This window comes from Diadema antillarum, unplaced genomic scaffold (genome assembly GCF_040938485.1).
Source record: "Diadema antillarum isolate AM-2024a unplaced genomic scaffold, OU_Dant_1.0 seq00001829_RagTag, whole genome shotgun sequence".
Lineage (NCBI taxonomy): Eukaryota > Metazoa > Echinodermata > Echinoidea > Diadematoida > Diadematidae > Diadema > Diadema antillarum.
Window position 1 is genome coordinate 373,477 of NW_027272502.1, and position 14,332 is coordinate 387,808.

Here is a 14,332-nt window from a genome sequence, read left to right on the forward strand (position 1 = left end):
CTTTCTAGCAGGGTATCGTGCTACCGAAAACCTCAATTACTCAAAACAGTCTCGTACAAATATGTGAATACAACGTCTGCCTAGCAATTGACATCTTTCTCATATTCCGTCAGATATCGATGAAACATGTACTGTTATAATGACTTAGTACTGACAGAGAGTGTGCCACGTTAGCGTTGCACTTTAGCCACGATAAGAGAATTAATTTTTGCGTCAACTTTTAAAGTATGAAGAAAGTAATTTGCATGACATATCTACTCTGGAGAGGTGCGCCTATGAAACTATAATTCCACGAAGTATGCATTCACATCCACACACGCTCTTCTGTATATTGCATTATAAATGTTTCTGTTGTTTTGAACAGTTGGGAGTCTTTAACGATCCCGCCTACAGAGCCATCGAGTTGCCGTCAGTAAATGGGATCGGGTCTGCTGCTGGCCATGCAAAGGTAACGATGACGACTAATAACTGTAATCATTATCACTATAATGTTGTCAAGATAATGAAAAGGAGAATGATAACCTAATAATCCTGCTCATCAAAATGCTAATAATTACCAGTTATATTAGATGATGGTTATAAAATGCATAATGCCCTTAAATGATTTGTGTTCGTTATAGAATTGGCGGAGGTAGGTTATCAGGATGTACAGTGCTGTATTTCAAATTTGCGATCTGATTTTCGATGCACTGGATTCCCTGCCAAAATGATCACTTGGTTGGATATATCTAGGTGGATATTAATCTAGTGCACCACATAGTCACCACAGTGTGAAACACACTGTGTTCACACTGTGTTCACACAGTCATTCCACTGCGTTAATTTGGAACACTTTTTAATACAGTGAACCACTCAGTGGAACACAGTGTGACAACACTATGAACCACACTGTTACCACAGTGTGATTCAACCGATCAACCACAGTGTGGTTTATAGTGTAGTCACAGAGTGTTTCACTGTGTGGTTCACTGTATTAAAAAGTGTTCCAATTCAACGCAGTGGAATGACTGTATGAACACAGTGTGTTTCACACTGTGGTGAAAGTGTTTCACTATGTGTTTCACTATATGTTTCACTGTGTGTTTCACTATGTGTTTCACTGTGTGTTTTCACTGTGTGTTTCACTACGTGGTTCACTGTGTGTTTTACTGTGTGTTTCACTACGTGGTTCACTGTGTGTTTCACTGTGTGTTTCACTACGTGGTTCACTGTGTGTTTCAATATATGCTTCACTGTGTGTTCACAGTGTGTTTTACTGTGTGTTTCACTGTATGTTTCACTGTGTGTTTTCCCTGTATGTTTCACTATATGCTTTACTGTGTTTTCACCATATGTTTTATGACAGAAGTCACTTTTTATCTCTCACACATTAACTTCCGTCACTCTGTGGTTTCTTTCACACAATGACTGTTCAGCCACACTGTGTATTTTTCACCCAGTGAATTTCCTGCCACACTATGGTACCTTTCACACAGTGACCTCTACTGCCACACCGTTACCTTTCACATAGTGATCTCTCTGCACAATGTGGTATCTTTCACTCAGTGAGCTCTCCATCCAAACAAACACCACACTGTGTACACTCTGTGGAGATTTTCCATACAGTTACCACACTCTGAGTACTCTGCGGCAGTTTTACATCCAGACTCAACACCGTGTACACTCTATGTGATTTTCCATCCAGTCTTCACACTGTGAACACTCCGTGGTGAGTTTCCTTCCAGTGCTGTCACATTGTCTAGTAGCTCTAGTGCAGTTTACTGAATGAGTTATTTCCAATAATTAATTCATTCGTTGTGAAGAAATAGAAATACAGAAAATTTTATGAAAATGACAAGCTTTCTTGGTTATGGCCCGGGCGATTCCTGCATACTTTGATCCGCTTTAAAGAACAAGTTCACCTTCACAGACATGTGTGTTTAGTGAATGCAGCAATATTAGTAAAACACATCTGTGAAAGTTTCAGGAAAATCAGACAATCCGTTCAAAAGTTATGAACGTTTGAAGTTTCTGCTCACTGAAGGCTGGATGAGAAGACTACTATAGCTTGTGATGTCACATTCATGAGTACAACGATATAAAGAAAACATAAAGAAAATTCATCATATTTTCACTTTCCTCGCTTAATAAAAGTTCTTTTAAATTCAACTCTTTTAGAAGGCAAGAAGAATAATATTACCCTTAACATACGTCTGTGACAAGGTGAGGAAATGTACACTTTTTTTCAAAAAGTAAAATTTTGTGAAATTCTCTTTTTATTTTCTTTATGTATTGTAAGCTGTGACATCATACACTGTAGCAGTCTTCACATTCAGCAGTAACTGCGCAGATACTTTAAAAATTCATAACGTTTAAACGGATTGTCCGATTTTCCCCAAACTTTCACTGATTTGTTCTACTGATATTGTTGCATTCACGCAATCCACATGTATATGAAGGTGAACTTGTCCTTTAATTAATGACATTTCATGTTGTCAAACCCCCCAGATTGTTAAGATGCAGTCTTGTAGAGCACTACTTACACCTTAAAGGAGAAGACAAAAGTGAGAAAATATGTATTCTGCATTTATACACTAATTTAATATCAAAATCAAAAACACTTCTCTTATAATACAAAATCAATCACAATATAAATGATTTACAAAATAATACAGCTCGCTGTAATATCTATAATGTATCTCGGCATCATAGTTTTTTAAGCTTCAAGGTACAAACTTGCCAGGACAAGACTTTTATGATAATTTATATCACACAAAAATAAGAAAAAAATATAATCAAATATCAAAACGTACTTTATTCTGTAATTGCCCACAAAATATTTATTTCAGTTTTATGAAAGAAAAAGCTATGTATCAATGACAATTTGCATGACTATTATGAAATATAAGTTTGCTTCATTTCCTGTTATTACAAACCAATTTAGGAATATGTTACAGCAGCGAGCTCTCGCAGCATATATCTTCATATTTCCTTTATCAAAACAAACAAACAAACAAACAAAAATGATCTTACTTTCAGGGCAATAACAATTTAACAGACTAATCTTTGGTACATTTACCTCATTAACAGCCACATCTGGGCGAGCGAAAACCTTTTAATGATGGTTTCTTGGTGCAATCAAGTATGTTATAGGGCTTGATTTGACTGATTAAAATCATCACAGATGATGACTTCTACATGAGGTGTGATCTTATCAGTAAGACTGAGATCTGTGCACAATTCAACACCAATTAAGGTACTATGACTGGTAACCAGCTTTGTTTGCAGGCAAGTTTAATGATTACAATTTGAATCACTGATAATCAATAAAAAGTTAGGCTAGATGCATTCTTTTTAGCGATATTATACCTAGTCAAGGCTACAAATGTTATTAACTTTTGGGCCCGAAACCAGAAATTGACTTCATAACCACCCTAGACATCTACCCCCCCCCCCCCCAAAAAAAAAGAAGGGAAAAAAAAACACGCTAAGGAAAAAAGCCATTTGTACTAGGCATGCTAGATCACCTTATACTCAACAAAAGGGTTGGTATGACTCACTGAACTGTATAGGTGTTCCAGGAAGGAATGTTGAGATATTGTATAGTTACCAAAATTCGAGTTGTATTTGGTTTATCTACTGCGATGGATTTGGATGTGCCGCGAAGCCGTACAAATCACACTTCCTTTTGGGTGAAGAGTATCCCACCGGGGCCAGGACTACCTTTGATCAGGATTGCTGGCGCGGTTGTAGCATTCCCAGTTGAGCCAAGCCATCGCTCAGTATGTCCGAATCTTCTGTACAGAATGAAAAAGAAAGATTGAAGACAGTATTAATGATGATAAACGCACGCAGTGTCATGTACTATTAGCATATAAAATAATCGATATTAGGTTTACATGTTTCATTATCTAAATCTTATTACGAAATTTCATTTGCTTGTATAAAGTTATGTAAAGCAGTAATAAAAATATGTACCATATTACTACAACAGGAAAAGGAAAAGTTTTGTAAAATTGTTTAATCACAGGTGTTATATTTGGTGCACTGCAATGGCTGCTAGTCTACAGGGGTATTTACCCTCTTTAATAGTAAAAGTAACAATAATAATTATGATAATAATAATAATAATAATAATAATAATTATTATTATTATAATATGAAATATCTATTTAGCACTTAATAAATGTTTTAAAGCGCTTTACAATGCTAAACAACCAAACAAACAACCAAACAATATCCATAAACTGCAATCAATCACAACTTTATACGTTTTCAAAAAGCCAGTGAAAGGCAGAACAATCAAAGTCAAAGTAAATGTACAATGTATCTATGTTTTGCACAAACTTCATTGCATATGTACCACACTCGACTCAAACAATTTAGTGAGAAGTCATTTAAAACTTTTGGAGATTGCAGTTTAATTTCTGATACAATGTTCAACGTTGTTTTTTTTTTTTTGTTTTTTTTAAATATGGTATTATCATTATTTCTCTCATATGGATGTTTCTTGTATAACTTTCCAGGGTGTACTCTCTCTTAGCTATCATCTTGTAATTGAAATTTTTGAAGATTCTGCTCGCAAGTATTCAATCAATAATACTTCGATTTCCCTCGAAGTACTTGTCTCGAAATCCTGTCTTGGACATTCCGTTGCCAATGAGGTGAAATGCTTTAGCATACCGTAGAACATGGTATACTGCCTTCGGGAATTCATTTGAATTACACAAATAAAAACAGCAAAACAAATTATCACCAAAACTTAGCACATTAACGAGTAATGTTGGCTTTACAAGAGTCACACGGTAATGAATATCTTTTTTTTTTCAATAAAAAAAGAGACCTCTTTTGTTACATATGTCCGGAGAAAATGAAATGATGAACCATCTGAATTACAATACCTTCTTAACTGAGTCACCACCTGACTCATAAGAATGCATCTCCTGGTCATTTGGGGACGTAGATGGGGTCGAGATCGAGGCAGGCATATGTGGAGTGAGAACATTGTTGTGGAGAACCAGACAGTCCGTGATGGTACTAGTAAGGGAGGGGTGGTGTCATTGTAATTCTGAAGAACGGAACAGAAGCTGAGCCGGAGAAGGCAAAATCATCTTTACTTTTCTTTGATGGTATGGGTGCTGTACGTGCTGCAGAAGACCGGTGATCTCTTTGCTTCTATCGGCTGTGCTTTCTCCAGAGCAGACAAAGTATTTTCCTCCAGGACTGAAATAATAACAATAACACATTTTTGCGCTATTAGGTTTGAGGCTCATTTTCTTTTCCATCTTCTCAACATCGCTTTTTTTTCTTGCACTTGCAGATTATGCAGCCACACACATATTAATGCATTCACCCTCCATTCATACGTAACTGTTAGGCCACATCACACAATGCACAATGGTATCTGGTGTACATCACACCATAACAACACCAGTGGTTACTTAATTTTTCTTGGCATTCTGTCCATTACTTTCTGACAGTGGTTTTAATCAAACTTATCGGTATCATCCTCCCCCGTCCCCGTTTTTTGTCTTTTCACTAGAGTCTAAAAAATATTTTCTTAACATCGCAGCATATATTTCCTGAGACGTACTCAAGTTTCCTTCTTGTAGTTAGATTGATCACATTAAAAAAAAGGTTCAGCTTGAGTCTAATCCGATAAAAAAAGATGTTACAGAATTAACATGTGACAGCCCGTATCAAACCGTTCTGGTAATAACACACGTTTTCCTATTGAAACCTGTCCGAGTATATACTCGGCAATATTATGATGACGAAGTAGAGAACTATAGCTAGGGGTTCTTAATTAGATTACTAATAAATTCTAACGTTTGATGGACTCACCATTTCATGTATAGGCCACATGAAAACACTCGCATGGTTGCATCCTGTATACGTTGCCAGGCTGCCTGGCATACCTGTCGCTGTCGCTCAGCCGTATCCGAACGTCACATGCAACATGACTTGCTTTTAGTTTTGCTCGGTTAAAATTACCACTCACTTTTGATTCTTTAGCTTTAGCACTGCACATTTGCACACTGTCCAAGTTTGTAAAGGAACGAAAACACGATGAAACCATCAAACGCATGAACAAACTATAATTCGCGTGCGTTCATCAATGGCCAAGGACGACACGTACACTGTACGCATACCAGGGAGGTGGAAGAAAGACAACCTCCCTGTATACGGAGTGGTTAGACTAGGTACGCAGTTCAAAATGACGGTTAAATCTCTGCCGAGCCGCTTGTTTCCTAATACGTCAAGGGGTCAAACCACTGTAAGATCTCTACGTAGCGTACAGCGTAGAGATAAGTACATAGAGGTCAGCGGTGGGTCAAACAAACTAGAACCAAGGTCCACCGCACCAGAACCGTAATCATGCAGATATTATGTCTTCGCTATATATGCAGGGTGTATGTGCTGTGTGTGAGTACGACTATGAGGGGTGTTGCTGTGTGAGTGCGGTGCGTCCAAATCCCATGAGGTTTTCTAGTCAGGCTGCAGTATTGCCTTCAGGTTAAAGCGCAAGTTGAGTTGTAATCACAATTATGTCTTCCAAGTCTCGTAGAAAGATATTGAAGAACACAATCGCGAATGCATTATGTTGTATCTGTGTTAATATTCTATACTCGTACCTGTTGGAGAGTTATATCCGGACTAATTATTCTTGCAATCACCTTCCGGCAAAAGATTCATTAAATGTTGTGCGATTGCAAGCTTGTGTTGTTTCTTTCAATTGATTAATTCTGGCATAAATTATTTACATTGCAGAATCATACCATTTCAGTAATCCCTAGTTTTGACGCTATTTCTCTGTAATATAAATTTTCCTGGGTGTCTTCTTCTTATGTTTATTCTGCATCCTTCAGTCCTGAAGATTACTGAAAATCTTATGTGTTGATTTAATGTGTACGATAAAAAAGACACAAAAAGACACATTGTCAAAAAGACACATTGTCAAAAAAAGACACATTGTCAAAAAAAGACACATTGTCAAAAAGACACATTGTCAAAAAGACACATTGTCAAAAAAAGACACATTGTCAAAAAAGACACATTGTCAAAAAGACACATTGTCAAAAAGACACATTGTCAAAAAGACACATTGTCTCTGCGTGACTCAGAGATTTTGCCTCTGTGTGGAGACTGTGTGTATCTATGTGAACACTGCGAGGTAATGCCTCTGTGTGAGAGATATCTCCTCAGGGTGGAGACTGTGACTATGTGAACACAGCGTGTTGACACTGACTCTGTGTGACAGATCTCTTCACCGTGTGGCAACTATGTGTCCATCCACTCCCACTCTGTGAAAAATCTTACCACAATGTGGCAACTATGTGTCCACACTATTCGCTGTGTGGCAGATCTCTTCACAGTGTGGCAACTATGTGTCCGTACATTTCCCATATGGAAAGGTTTTTGGCCAAAAGTCTACTAAAATCATTCTACAGCTGAGAGCGCACGCTGCCCGCACACACAGAACGCCAAGGTGCACGCTTTGAATTATTCATGAGCCTAGACGGTCTGCCACACACGTCGTGCACACAGCAGTGATACGGACTGGTCCATTGTCGAATATAATAATACATACAATTTCTATAGCGCCGTTCTCCACTTTGATTAAATGCTCAAGGCGCTTTACAATTGTACATCAAAGCAAACAGATTGAAAATACAAGTACATCACAGTAATAGAAGAAGGATGAAGAAGCAGAAAAAAAAGACATGAAAGTCTGTCTTCAAAAGACACTGGTCTTCAAAATGCACTGCTAAACAGATAGGATTTTAAATTACTCCTGAAAGATGTTATAGAGCTCGAGTCTTTCAGCTCACGAGGAAGTGAATTCCACAGTGTTGGTCCAGCGTGAGCGAAAGCTCGTTCCCCCCAAGATTTCCTAGAAAACGGAATATGTAAGAGACCTGAAGTTGAGGATCGAAGAGTTCGTGAAGGTTGGTATTGACGAAACAAACAAACATTGTAATCAGGAGCTGTTCCCTCAATAACATGATAAACCAAAAGAAGTATCTTAAACCGAATACGCTCCTGTACAGGCAACCAATGAAGACTCTTCAGGATAGGTGTGATATGACTGCGTTTACTTGACAAAGAAACAATACGTGCAGCGGCATTTTGTAGCTTTTGTAATTGGGCAATTTGCGAGTTTGGTAGATTGAAAAACAAACCATTACCGAAATCAAGGCGTGAAGAAATAAGTGCATGAACAAGTTTTTCCGTGGCAGAGCGAGTCAAATACTTGCGAATAAAACCAATATTGCGCAATTGATAACGGACTGATTTAGAAATGTTGGTGATTTGATCGGACATAGCCATGTGAGAGTCAAACATAACACCCAGATTGCGACATGACTTTGACAGAGGAATATCATTACCTACAATCGAAATACAATTAATATCCAACTTATTCAAGTGAGATTTAGAACCAAAAAGAATAAATTCACACTTGCTGTGGTTTAGAAACAATGAATTAGACCTCATCCAAGCATCAATATCAATGATGCAATTTTCTAGACAGCGCAGTGCATGAGATGCTTGGATTTGATGTGGTGGAAAAGATACAAAGACTTGTATGTCGTCTGCATATAGATGATACCGAACAGAATGCCTTTGAAATATTTTCCGCAGACCGATCAAATAGATAGAAAAAAGGGTGGGCCCGCCAACAGAGCCTTGAGGTACACCACAGCCTAATGGCTTTGAAGACGATGTGACACCATTCAAAAGAACAGACTGTGAATGGTGTGATAGGTATGATTTAAACCATTCGAGAGCTTGTCCCTGGATACCCAAACTTCTAAGTGTATTGACAAGAATTCTGTGATCTACAGTGTCGAAGGCCGAAGACAGATCCAACAAAACCATTGCTGTGACGGATCCGGAATCCATTTCCCTTAAAATATAACTAGAAACATTTATCAAAAGGGTCTCCACACTATGATGAGGGCGATAAGCCGACTGTAAAGGATCGAATAGACCATGTTCCAGCATATAGTCTGAGAGTCTCGAGAACACAACTCTCTCTAAAATCTTGAACAAAAATGAAAGATTGCATACAGGACGATAACTTGTCAATGATTCCTTATCCAATGAAGGTTTTTTCAGCAAAGGACGGATCAGAGCTTTCTTTAAAGATAAGGGTACGGTAGCTTGATCGATACTGAGGTTAACAATTTGAGAAATAATCGGGGCAAACGTGGGTGCGCAGTCCTTTAAGAGAATGGTTGGAACCGGATCCAATGGACAGGATTTAGGAGGCAACTTACGAAGAAGGAGAAGTATTTCATCAGTAGTTGTATGTTGGAAGGTTTCCAGTGTGGAAGAGGTAACAGGTTCAGATTCAAATAGTACAACATTACAATTGAAATTATCTCGGATTTTTTCGACTTTCGAATGAAAAACTGACTAAAAGTTTCAGCCATGGCACAGCCATCGACATGTTTAGGCAATGGAGATGACTGTTTGCGGTTCAAAAGTCGATTGGCGACGTTGAAAAGCTTCTTATGATCATCTCCGCAGTTTTCGATGAGTCTGGTGTGATAGATGCGTTTGGCTCTGGACACAAGGTAGTTTACTCGGTCTCTCTGATCACAGAACAACTTTCTGTCTGTCTGTAGCTTTCCATTGTTGCGCCATCTCCTCTCAAGTCGCCGCCGCTCTTTCTTTGCTTCAGAGATACCAGAGTCATACCAGGGACTGTACTGATGAGACTTCACTTTCCGAGTCTTGGCTGGTGCGTGAATGTCCAGTAACCTGCTAAGTTCTGAATTGTAGCGGTTCACAGCATCATCAACGTCGGCTGTTGACAAGGACGAAATGTTACTGTCAGACACGTCGTTGGCGAAATCAGTCCTGTTGATGCCTTTTATGTTGCGAGATGAGAACGTAGCATCATTCCTCTCTGGCTTGTTAAAACGAAACAAGCAGGTTACGGCGGAATGGTCGGAGATGCCGGGAATAACTCGTGTGTTGGAAAATAGCAGTCTGTCAGATTGCCGTATCAAGATGACGTCGAGAATATGGCCATGATCATGTGTAGGTGTAGTCACCAACTGGCGGAGTCCATGGCCATCGACGAGGTCGTTGAACTTCTGCGTGTACTGGGATGAGAGCTTATCTAAGTGTATATTAAGATCTCCTGTGATTACGAGAGAAGATAACTTATACAACTTTTCATCTAACAAATCCGAGAACTCATCAATAAAAGATGAAAAAGAACGATATCCTGGTGGTCTGTACATAACTACAATCTCAAGACTAGTAGTGCTGTTAGAGACCACGGCTGACATAGATTCAAAACTTAAATGGTGATCTGATGGATTGAGAACTACAGAGAGATTGTCCCTGTACAAGAACCCAACACCTCCACCACGCCTGGAGGCTCGGGGCTGGTGCAGAAATACAAAACCGGGTGGAGTGAGATCTGTGATGGCTGCATCATCTAATGGAGTCAGCCAAGTCTCAGTCACTGCAACTACATCAAACTTGTTATCAACAACAAAATCTTGAAAAATTGTTGACTTATTACAAAGGGATCGGGCATTGATTGTACAGAATCTAAGATGATCACTAAATTTGTCATAACCTCCTCTTTTCCCTCGATGTGTCTTCGACCTCCGACCGATACCCAGGGACAGAATACTCCTCCATACTTCCTTGTTTTCTTCACGCCATTTTGGGGATTTACTGCCACAGTTGTATGAGTGAAGAAGCTCACTAGAATATCGAACCCTAGAATTGCGTGTGCCAAAAGTTATAGAATCAGACACATCTTCAGAAGGGCCTGGATTCGGGTTAATGTCCCCACACATAAGCAACTTTACACGATAAGTTGATACAGTATTGGAGTAGTACAGTATGGGGCTCCCAATGTACTTGCCCTTTGGTTGTACAGCAGAGCCATGGGACATACCAGGCTGGGTAGCACACATACAATAGGTCTGTGATAGCTGAGTGCTATTACACAAAAGAAGGGCAACAAATACAAAAGAATGCAATGCCAATGGTAACATTGTGTCAGTGAGAGTGAACCACACAGAATCAAGTGCAGTGAAGCCTATGCTATAACAGGTATAAAATGGCTGTGGTTGTCTGCACTGTATACACTGTAGCTGTACTGAAAAATCAATCCACTGTAAATGCGCAAAAACAGTACAGAAATCACTACAATTTGTCCAGCAAGTGCTTGAAGACAAACATTCAGAGATAGAATACAATACACACTCAATGAAAAACTTACAACAGGAGAAATAAGCGAAGAATTAAGAGCTCTGCTGGCGGGCAGCCACCGGGCGCGCAATATGGGTAAAATGCTGCAGAAACAACATAGGGGCAGTCATAAACATAGCATTATATGGGTTCAATCTACATTGACAACATGAATTACATGCTTTTCATGAAATTGTTTACATCATCTGCTTTTTAACTGACCACACACTCACACACACACACATATACGCACACACTCACTGAGGTATCAATCTTATATTGCTGACAGTCGCTTTCTGGTCATGTGCAGCAACTTCAGTAAATTAATAGCAAAACCCAAGTACACTCTAAAAGATGCACGAATAGAAACTGAAAGCTGATGTAGTGTAGATTCACAATCATGTTGGAATGTTGACCACTGCAAGTTCCACCGGCACTGCACTGCATTGTGTTTCATGCTCCACTCGCGGTTACCTGGGCACGTTCACCCCCATTACACAATGGTGCACTCTGCGTATATGTGCTTGCCGAGAAAGATATGATCATCGAACATCATCGAAGAAGAAAATTCCCGTTTTCTATATCTTCTCAGCAACATATAAAGTCATAACTGGTACAGTAGGTGGTCAGTTAATACAAGGGTTCACCGCTGACTTCAGGAAACTTAGAAATGAGAAATACATATCCAATTTACGTTATAACTCACGGTATATGAAATCATAACTCGTCCAAATGCAGCCACGAATAAACAGTGACGTCATGTTTCATATGATAATGAGCTTCTCTGAGTCGCTGATTGTGATTGGATTGAGGACGGGACCTTCTCAGTTTTTTGCCAATTCCGACAAGACCTACAATCCAATCACAATGAGTTTGACATATAAGATAGAGAATTTTTTGGCGCGTAATATGGTAGAAGCCACAGCTTCATGTGCCATTCGGTTGCGGAGATACAGCCTTTCAAATAGGGAGGTATCACTGCATCACACGGCGAATACTTCAGGAAGTGTGTACAATCCTATGGGGCAGTTATTCTGAAGTGAACTCACAAAGCTGTTTTTGAGCAGCCAGTCCGACGTAATTAGAAGTCCATTTATCTTCTAATTTTAGTATTCTACAGAAAAATGTCCTAAGACTAGAAAACCGCTAGCCACAAGTCAACGGACATTACTTACTTTATGATATTTTTCCATTAATGACAATAAGTCGGGTTTTGCTTGTGCGTCTCCATAAGTTATAACACAGGGTGCGCGCGCGCGTGTTCTGTGTGTATTAAAAGAGACAACCTTTCCATATGCTGTGTGGCAGATCTCTCCACAGTGTGGCAACTATGTGTCCATCCATTCCACTGTGTGACAGATCTCCCAACGGTGTGGCAACTATGTGTCCATACATTTCCGCTGTATGGCAGATCTTCCCACAGTGTGGCAACTATGTGTCCATTCATTTCCACTGTGTGGCAGATCTCTTCACAGTGTGGCAACTATGTGTCCGTGTATTCCCTCTGTGTGACAGATCTCTCCACATTGTGGCAATTATGTGTCCATCACATTTCCACTGTGTGACAGATTTATTCACAGTGTGGCAACTATGTGTCCCTACATATTCACTGTGTGACAGATCTCTCCACAGTGTGGCCACTGTGTGTCCATGCATTCCCTCTGTATGACGACGACTTCCACATAGTGAACACTATGTGAGACTCTATGACTACTGTGTGTTAGCTTTATTCCACTGCGTGAAAGTCCTGATCACCCTGTGGTGACTCTGTGAAACTGTGTGAACGAAGCTGCTCATACAGTTGTTACCATTCCACTGTATGAAAACTATGTGACAACCCATGATGATACACATAGTGAGAGTAATCACAATGTGGCAAAGGTATGACCACACTGTGGTCACTATGTGTTCATACAGTCAACTGTGTGGTCACTCTATGAACACACTGTGTTGACGCTGTGTTCTTTCCGGCAGGGACAATGTATATGAATCTCATATCTGCTCCATTTCAATCCTTGAATCTAAAAACGTACTGATGTGTACAGTTTGTATATGTTAATGTCATGACGTTCTGTTTTCAGCTCTATGGAATAATAATTATCATCTGGTGGCATAGACCCAGTTACTAACAGAACTCTGCTGTCAAAGGAGAGAATCGACGATTTTCTGAATTTCGAGCCTCCTCCTGTCGACAGAACTCTCGGCATTCCTCTCTCCTTCAGTCGCGGGATGATCAAAATTGATAGGTTTGTTGTGAGTGGTCAATCAGTTCTTAGCAAATGACTTATGTTACTTATTGCTAGTTTCGTGCTTGAACGTAATGTCCCCCGAGAGTGACTAAATTTTGTCAATCATTAAGTAATGCACCCTATCTATTTCAGTGATATCTATTGTTTACATTATTTTCTACGCTTTTCCGCACATTGGTTCGTCAAAGTTGGGATATACTTCAGCTATAATAATAGCCTTCAAGTAAACAACTGTCTCTGATGACCATTGTAAATAATATCAAGGCCCTGATATTATTTCTCAAGGACCTGATATTATCAAGGCGTTGATATTAACTTAGAGAAATGAGATATTAATAACAAAATGCATGCATTTAGGTCTTGAATTATTCCTTGTTATGTAAGGTAATAATTATGTTGTTGTATTAGTTTATTGCTCAGTATATTTCTGTAATCATTTACGATTGACATACAGGGAATGAAGTGAAGAAAAAATGTGCTGTGGAGGAGCGGATATTACACATGATTTTCTTTTTTTTTAAGAAGTTGAGTGTTTCATTATCTTCATGGATATAAGAATATCAACTGAATCTTGAACCTGATTACGACAGGTATTGGCAAACACCTATAGAGTAGCCTATTTGCTCTCCATGGCGTACGATAACATTCTGGTTACAAAGCCTGTATGTATAGCTATAGGAAATGAATATATACGTGTAAGAACTTTTAGTTCATAATTACATGTATTTCTAAACGTATATGCAGGATCGGATTCATCCCCGTGTTGTAATGCCGAATGAGTTTTACTGCATGTCTTTTATAAACTAGCCTGATTTATTCTTCTTTTTGTAGGACGGGGTGACAATGTTTGGGCACCCAGGAGCTGGCGGACAACACGGCTG